The 8,630-nt window shown below is 42.5% G+C and overlaps 1 long non-coding RNA gene across 1 annotated transcript; it reads right to left on the bottom strand.

Annotated features, from left to right (window-relative positions):
• Positions 1–6,629: 6,629 nt before the first annotated feature.
• LOC115291513 lies at positions 6,630–8,311 on the bottom strand. Its single transcript, XR_003908498.1, has 2 exons — positions 8,236–8,311; positions 6,630–6,851 (listed from the first exon to the last, which is right to left on the bottom strand). It is a non-coding gene; the product is annotated as an uncharacterized LOC115291513 (long non-coding RNA).
• Positions 8,312–8,630: the final 319 nt, after the last annotated feature.

The following is an 8,630-nucleotide window of genomic DNA, read 5'->3' as shown; positions in this document are numbered from 1 at the left end:
GATTGGCAAAAGGGAGGGAGGAGAGATAATTGGCTCCAATTGGAGTTCTTCTTTGGAACTCTTTCATTGGAGTAAGAGGGGGAGTTATTTTCCAGCCAGTGAGTTAGACTTGAAGTCTATGAATCCAGAGCTAACCATTACACTCTTCCCATGCCATGGGAATCTGAGATCAGACACAAGACTATATGTGCTCAGTGGTGGCACCATCAGCCCTTTGGATCTGCAATTCCCTATGATAGGGCCACATCTTGTATTTTACAGGACTATTAGCACCCCTGGTACTATGGATAAAACACCAGTGAGTGCTCCACCAGTCACTGTAACAAACCAAAACTTGCATACATATTCCCAAATATTCCCTAGGGGAAGCTGAATTGCTCCTGGTTGAGAATCCTGAAAGGTGAGCCCCAGAGTTCCTATCTTTAGGCTATGATGGCTTGATTCATTTATGATCATAGTAGAAATATTCTCACAGATTGCAAAACTAGAACATTTGGAAGTCCATTGGCTATCAGCCAGTTTATCTCTGTGAACCTTTCTATCATTATGTTTTAATTAAAAGGGGCCACCTTGGTTCTCAGTGTGTTGCTACATTCAGTCATTTCACAGGTGAAACTTACCAGCTGATAACCCCATCCCTTGCCTTAGGGTGACTTGGAAGATTCATGGCTTAGCCTTATGTTTTGTTTTGCAACTTAACTCCCAGAGAGTAGCCTTACTTCTAATTCTTCAGGAATAGCTAAGTTTTGCTGGAGGTAGATGGAGGTAAGAGTCAAGCATAGCCAATAGCCCGCTCACAGAGCCCTTGTGATGCACCCTCCCACGGGCTGCCCTTTCCACAGGGGGTCACGGGGACCCAGAGAAAGATGCCCCTCAGGCATGACATGACCAGGTTTACATGGCCGCACAGAAATGGAATTGAAGTCAGTAAGACCTATCAGGGAGTGAGGGGCAGTTGTGGGGACTTTTGAGAATTGACCAAGACCAGGACCAAAGCAGTGGCAGCAGGAATGAAGAAAAGAGACAACATTCAAAAGTTCATAAAAAGCCAGGGGTGCCTGGGTGGCTCAGTCACTTGAGTGGCTGACCCTTGATTCGGCTGAGAATCAAGCCCTTCATTGGGCTCTGCCCTGATAGTGTGAAACCTCTTTTGGAATTCTCTCTCTCTCCCTCTCTCTCTGTCCCTCCCTTTCTCTCTCTTTCTCAAAACAAACATTTAATAAACTGAAGACATGAAGCCAAACTGTGTGTAGAGAACAAAGGAGAAGGGGAGTCAAGGACACCTCACTAAATTGGATTTTCAAGATCATTTAAGTTGGAATAGAGCCAAATTCCTTTATGCTTTTGAGAGGCTTCCCCTAGACATTTTGCCTGTATGTTTAAAGAACACAATTATGGGATTATATCCCCGACAATGACAGGAATGGAGCCATTCAGGAACTTGCAGATTCCAACAAACAAATACTTTAGGATCCTAGCTAAGAAGAAGTGCATCCTGGAACTTTTCTGTTCTCTCAGATGCCTTCCCTCCAGGAGCAACCTTTGTAAAGTAATTCTGTTAAGAAACCTGAGTGTTCTTTCCAAGGGCAGAAGTAAAAACATCTGCATAAGAAATGTGAAGGCTTTAGGAAGCTGGAAGCCTTCACAAAGTACATGACAAGGGTGCTTCTTTGACACTCTAGAGCAAAACCACAGGAGTCCCCATGTGCATGCGCAGAGAAAAGAGATGGTGGGAAGGAAGAGAAGCTGAGAATCTGAGTGTGGTGAAAGGACCAGGGGAGGGGCCTCTTTCTCCAGACCATAAGCTATGATGAGTGAAATGGGGGAAGGACAGTGAGGGTAACAGGGAAGGGTCTGCTCCCTCCCTACAGAGAGTTTAGAAGAAGGAGCATTAGGGGTGCCTGGGTGGCTCAGTCAGTTAAGCATCTGACTTCAGCACAGGTCATGATCTCACAGTTCCTGAGTTCGAGCCCTGCATAGGGCTTTGTGGTGACCGTTTGGAACCTGGAGCCTCCTTTGGATTCTGTGTCTCCCTCTCTCTCTGCCCTCCCCTGCTCTTGCTCTCTCTCTCTCTCTCTCTCTCTCTCTCTCTCTCACTCACTCAAAAATAAGTAAACATTTACAAAAATAAAAATAAATAAAAAAGAAAGGGCATCACAGAACCCACAGAGCTTACCATCTGCATAAAACTTAGTGCCGATTCCTCTGGAGTCTTAGAACGTACAGGTTAGAAAGAGCAAATCTCAGTGTTTTCAAAGTTTTAAACGTTTCTGTATTTAACCGGTAACAATACCTTGAATATAGGCTTCCAGGAAGATGGTCCCTGATTGGGGAGTGAGGAAAGGGGAGAAAGACCTTCAGAATAAAATAAAACGATTTTGGGTTATGCAAAGGCCAAGAAAAGACCCTGGTGATATACAGATGTTCAAAGATTTAGTTCCAAGGAACTGAAAAAATAGGTCTTTAGGGAGATGACTTAGGGGTCGGGGGTGGGGGGAACCCCAAGGAAACCGGACTGGGGTCCTTGGCTGGTGTAGCACACTTACTCTGGACCACTGAGCTGGATTCGGCTGCCAAGGCATGTGGCTTTGCCCTCCAGTAGTAAAATATATTGGATAACTATTCAACACTTAGGAATCTAGCTAATTCATATACAGCTAGAGATTTCAGGCTCCTTTTGACAAATCTGAAAGTCTGACAACAAGACTCTTATTCCCACCAGACAACAATGACAGATGAGGAGGACAAGAGGTAACCTCTCCAGCTGGCCTCCATCCCCTTTCCCTGCCACCTCCAGGCCTCGTCTGGTTTGCATTTGACTTTGGGCCCCACATGCTAGAGAAAAGTTGACGAGCTGAGAGACAATCAGTGCGTGAGGGCAGGACTGGGGTGGCCTCCACGTCCACGTGTGGAATGTTCTTGGGGAGGTGGCCATCTTCCCTACACTGAATGGACTCCAGCACAAAATCTAGCATGGATCGGGTTCTCTCAACGTTGCAGGTTTGGAAGCTTCTGGAAGCAGTAACATAGGAATAAGGACTGCCAACTCATGAGGGCTGCATGCAAAGGAAGCAGAGCGAGCCTCTCAAAGTAGTGTCCTGGGGGTGCATGCAGCCACATGGTAGCCAGACGGATGGCTCACAGAACTTGCTAGATGTGTACTGGGAAGCGGAGTGAGAATCTGAAAACCAGCACACAGGTAGGAACCTTGAGTTGATGAAATTTAGATATTAAAATAAAGATGATGCTTGGAAATACCAGATGACTATAAAAAGCATTCTCAGCTGTGTATGTATTTAAACTCATTCTACTTTTTGGATTTTTATCCTAAAACAATTCATGCATGTGTCCAAAGCTTTCATTAAAATGATTGTTATTTAATATAACTTACAGTGACAGAATTGGCAGCGATTTTTAAAATCTGCAATAGACGGACACAGTAGAAAAAATTGTAACATCCATACAACAAATTCCATGTAGCCATTAAAATTCTCTACAAGAACTTATTTGGGATATTTAAATGCATGTTACAAACATAATATGCATGGTATAATGCCATTTTTATTAAAAATATAAACACAGACAATGGGAAAAAATTCAAGTTTATACATTATATTACTTTCCTACGCTGCTCTAACAAGTTACTACAGGCAGGGTGGCTTAAGACAACAGAAATTTATTCTCTTGCCATTCCACAGCCCAGAAGTCCAACAAGGTGGCTAAATTAAGGAGGAAAATCAAGGTGTCAGCAGCGCTGAGCTCCTTCCAGAGGCTCGAGAGGAGATCCTTCCTTGCCTCTTCTGGCTTCCGGGGGCTGCTGGCTTCCATGGCTGTGGCCACGTGGCTCCAACCTCTGCCACTTTCTCACATTTTCTTCTCCTTTCCTGTGTGTCTGATCTCCTTCTGCCTCTCTCTTCTAAGGACCCTTGTCATGACCTGAGCTGAAGTCAGATGCTTAACCGACTGAGCCACCCAGGCCCCCCTAAGGACCCTTGTGATCAGATGTAGGAGAACCCAGATAAGCTAGGATAATCTCTGTCAAAATCATTACCTTAATCACACCTGTTCAGTCCCTTCTTCCTTGAAAGGGGACATTTACCCATTCTAGGGAGTAGAGCATTATTTCATCGGTGGTCCTCCCAAATATTAAAAGGCATTTTCTTTATTCATTTCTTCTCTGCTTTTCCTTAGAGTCAGGATCTAGTCAAAACCGCAAGGGCAACTTATTTCAATTAGATTCAAATACACAAAATATTTATGAATTCTGACTTCCTATAAGACCTAGTGAGTATTTTTGCTGAGGGGCCAAAAAACAAAAACTAATAAACCAAACTAACGAACAAACAAAAATACCAACACAAAATCCATCTTTGTCCTTTAGGGTATTAAAAACTTTGTTCAGGCGCACCTGGGTGGTTCAGTGAGTTAAGCGTCTGACTCTTGGTTTCAGCTCAGATCATGATCTCACGGTTTGCGGGATTGAGGCCCAAATCGGGCTCTGCGCTGAGAGCAGCAGGAGGCTGCTTGGGATTCTCCCTCTCCTCTCTCTCTCTGCCTCTCCCTGCTCATGCACACACATGCTCTCTCTCTCTCTCTCCCTCTCTCTCTCAAAATAAACTAAAAAAGGGGAACCTCAGTGGCTCAGTTGGTTAAGCATCCAACTTCTGCTCAGGTCATAATCTCACAGTTCATGGGTTCAAGCCCCACATTGGGCTCTGTGCTGACAGCTCAGAGCCTGGAGCCTGCTTCAGATTCTGTGTCTCCCTCTCTCTTCCTCTCTCCCACTCATGCTCTGTCTCAAAAATAAATAAACTATATAAAAAAATTAAAAATAAATAAACTAAAAAAAATTTTTAAACTTTGTTCAATGTTCAAGACTTAATAAGATATATGTAAAAATAGAAACATACTATACTATTGATTTCATCAAATATGAAATTAGATGTTATAGAAAGTATATATAGTGTAGATAATACAGAAAAATACTGAGATTTGGAAAAATTCAAGAGAATGGGGCAATGGACTTAAGTGACAAGAGTGAGTTCCTTGGGAAATGTGATTCAACACAGGCATTAAATATTAATAGATATTAGGATTTATTGAAATAGCATCAACAAAGGCAGGGCTGTCATGATTTAGAATGTCTAACAGATGGTTCTAACTTCAAAAAGGAGTAGAAAACTATATGTATGTATGTATGTATGTATGTATGTATGTATGTATGTATATAAAGAGAGAGAGAATAACTATTTGATAAGTGAGTGTGAACTCAAATTCTGAAAGACCTCTACTAGGAAAGGGTTTGGCCCCCACACTGAAACATACCATTAAAAACAAGAACTCAAGTTAACATGGCTCTCAATTTTGAAAGGCGAACTGTGAAGTGGGCAATTCAGCGATTCCTCTCAGATGAGGAATCTGGTTACATTTCCAAAGAAGAGAAGACACAAGCACAGAGAAAGGTCGCAGAGGGAGTCCCCACCTGCGGCCAGTCCCTGAGTTAAATATAGGAGGAGATACACAGGCATTTAATAGGCTTCTGGTCTTCAAAAGGCTTATAGTTCAGTAAGAAAGACACGATTAAACAGTACTTATGCAAATCATTATGTTATCAATGTTAGAAGAAGCAGATCAATGCCTTTAGAGTTAGAGGTGGGAGAACTTGACTTTGTGGGGCAGAGCGTGCGAGGCCGAAGAAGCTGTGTGGTGAAAGTGGAATGTGAAATGGCAGTTGTCTGAAAATTTGGAAGGACTAGAACGGCAGAAAATTGATGATGGGGATAGCTAATGTTTATTTAACCCTAAGCCAGACACAGGGCTAATATATGTTTCTAAATGAATTGTTGGGGAGAAAAATCTTTTCCTCTACCCTCTTATGTTCAGCAATTAGGGGCGTGTGAATTAAGCTAACAAAAGACTGATGAACAAGAGAAAGAGCACACAGTTTTTTTACTGATACTTATGTGTATGGGAGTTCACCAAATAAAGGAATGAAACTCAAATAAATGGTCACACTTGGGGGCTTATATACCCTCTCAACAAAAGAAAGAGGGCTTGGGTTTGAAGGGATGATAAATTGTGGGGAAGTGGCTAGGAAATATATGGGGGGACCAATGAGAGATAAGGGCTATTTTCATAAAGGCTGTTTATGCAAACTCATCTTAGTGTTGACTCCTTGCGTTAATGATAAGAGTTGCTTTTTCTTCCTAGAAGAGGTGGGGGCACCTTTCTCAAAGGGAAATTTATGCCCTGCGTTTAGGCAGATAAAGGCAGAACACAGAACTCTTTCTCCATCACTTGACTCTCAATTGCCTTTAGCTCAAAATACTCCTTAGGCCAAAGTGGCAAAAAGTTGGTCAGCATCTTCTGATCTCCTTCACAACAGCTATGAGTAATCCTGATCCCACTCTGATGTAGCCACGATCACTGCCTCTTTTTTATAGGAGGAGAAACTGAGGAACAGATTATAACAGGCGTGTCTTGAGAAAAAGTTAGGGATTCATTTTGACTAGAGGGAGCGTAAATGGTGTAGGTGTACGTACCAATTGGGCAATGTCTCTCCTTTATTTTTTAATCCCTCCTTCCCGCTTGGGCAATTTCAAAATGACAGTCTGAAAAGCTTCTAAATGTGCTGTGGTCATTTGTTTATTTTTCAGAAGAGCTCGATGGCTCTGCAATTCTTCAACCAGTTCCTCTTCCTCTCATGTTGAAACATTCAAGGAACATTTTAATAAATCAATAAAAGCAAATAGAGCAGGTGAGGAATGGCAAATAAACAAAACTCAAGATGATTATAATGTTGAGAGGAAATTAGATAAAGTCCATTCTGGTACTTTCATGTACTGTGTCTCCTAAAAAGAGAGAGAGAGAGAAAAAAATATATGTACATAAAGTTGTATAAAAATAGAGCAGTGGTATAATAATGCCTGTGCTGTAGTTTCTTTTTCTGGCTAAACTTTGAATAATACACTCCAATAGCCTAAGAAGAAAATGTGTTTGCTTAAAGAAAACACACACACACTCTCCCTTAGTTACTGAACCCCATAGAACTGAAAAGTCATTAGCAACAAAGTGTAGACTGTCAGGAAGCTCATCAGATTAGAAATCTGATTGACATTCTATCACTGACACTAGCTGACCAGGACAGTTCACAGAGAGTCCAAGTTCAAGGACCTGGTCCCCCAAGTCTTCCAGCAGGTTTTGCAGTCTATGAGTAAAGGTGATTCTTTTTTTTTTTTAATTTTTCTTTAATGTTTATTTATTATTGACAGACAGAGAGAGAGAGAGAGACAGAGCATGAGCATGGGAGGGGCAGAGAGAAAGAGAGACGCAGAATCCAAAGCAGGCTCCAGGCTCTGAGCTGTCAGCACAGAACCCGATGCAGGGCTCAAACCCACAAACCATGAGACCATGCCCAGAGCAAAGGTCGGACGCTCAACTGACACTGAGCCACCCAGGTACCCCGCAAAGGTGATTCTTAAAAACACTGGCCCTGTCACCATTGCCTCCTATCGGTCTTGATTGAGGCCTGGTGACATAACGTGCTCCCAGAAGTCTATATCCTTGCTTTCAGAAGACCATGGCACACCCTCCCCTTGTCTTGTTTGAGACAAGTTTATGACTTGAGTACCTAGAAGCTCCTGTGTTGACTTTGGAAGATATGACTCTAGACGCCATAGATCTTGCCTTTAGGAACATTGTACTAGATTTCTATTGCTCTTTAACAAATTATCAACACAGCTGATTGAAACAATAACTCAATTATTAGCTTACAGTTCTATGGGAGTTCTATGGGTTGCTCTCTGCCTGGGTCCTCTGCTCCGGTTATTAAGATTGAAATTAAGGTGTTGGCAGGCTATGTTCTCATGTGGAAACTTGAGGGAAAATTTCTGCCTCCACACGAATTATTCAGTTTGGGAGCAGAATTCATTCCTTTCAAGTTGTAGGACTAAGATCCCCATTTCCCTTCTGGCTGTTAGCTAGGAGCCCCACCCAGCATCGAGAGAACATTCACATTTCTACTGTGTGAGCCCTTCTACTTTCAAAACCAGTGATGAGAAATCTCCCCCACATTGAATCCCTCTTCCTCTTGGATCTCTCTCACCAGGAAGAGACCAGACTTTCCTCAATGTTCACCTGACTAGGTAAGGACCACCAAGAGTAAGTAGTCTTCCTTTCTTAAAGCCAACTGATTTGGGACCTTACTTGCATATTTAAAACTCCTTCTCAGCTCACCTAGATCAGTGCTTGACTATACATCAGCAGGTAGAAATCTTCGGGGTCATCTTAGAATCTGCTGATCACAAGTATCTGAAAAATATTTATTGAATGTTGTGTGAATGAGGAAAAGAATGGAAAAAAAATTCTGGCACTTCAATGGAATTATCCATCAGGAAAAGGCAGTACCACCTTTTCATAATCTCCCATAGCTGCTTAGTGTTTCACTGTTACAAAGAGCCTACACTCACATTAATTATTTGTTTGCTGCTAACAGCTACTCTGTAAGACCAGCCCACGGGGCAAGGCATAGTATCCTTCCTCCCCAGAGCTGTGTTCTCCTAACTCCTGGTCCAGTGCTTCTTTCACCAAAAGAAACAGCGGATGCTTGAGGACTGATCTCAGACAAACTC

This window comes from Suricata suricatta, chromosome 5 (assembly GCF_006229205.1).
Source record: "Suricata suricatta isolate VVHF042 chromosome 5, meerkat_22Aug2017_6uvM2_HiC, whole genome shotgun sequence".
Taxonomy (NCBI): domain Eukaryota; kingdom Metazoa; phylum Chordata; class Mammalia; order Carnivora; family Herpestidae; genus Suricata; species Suricata suricatta.
Note: the sequence above shows the minus strand (reverse complement) of the source record. Positions and strands in the feature narration are given on the sequence as shown.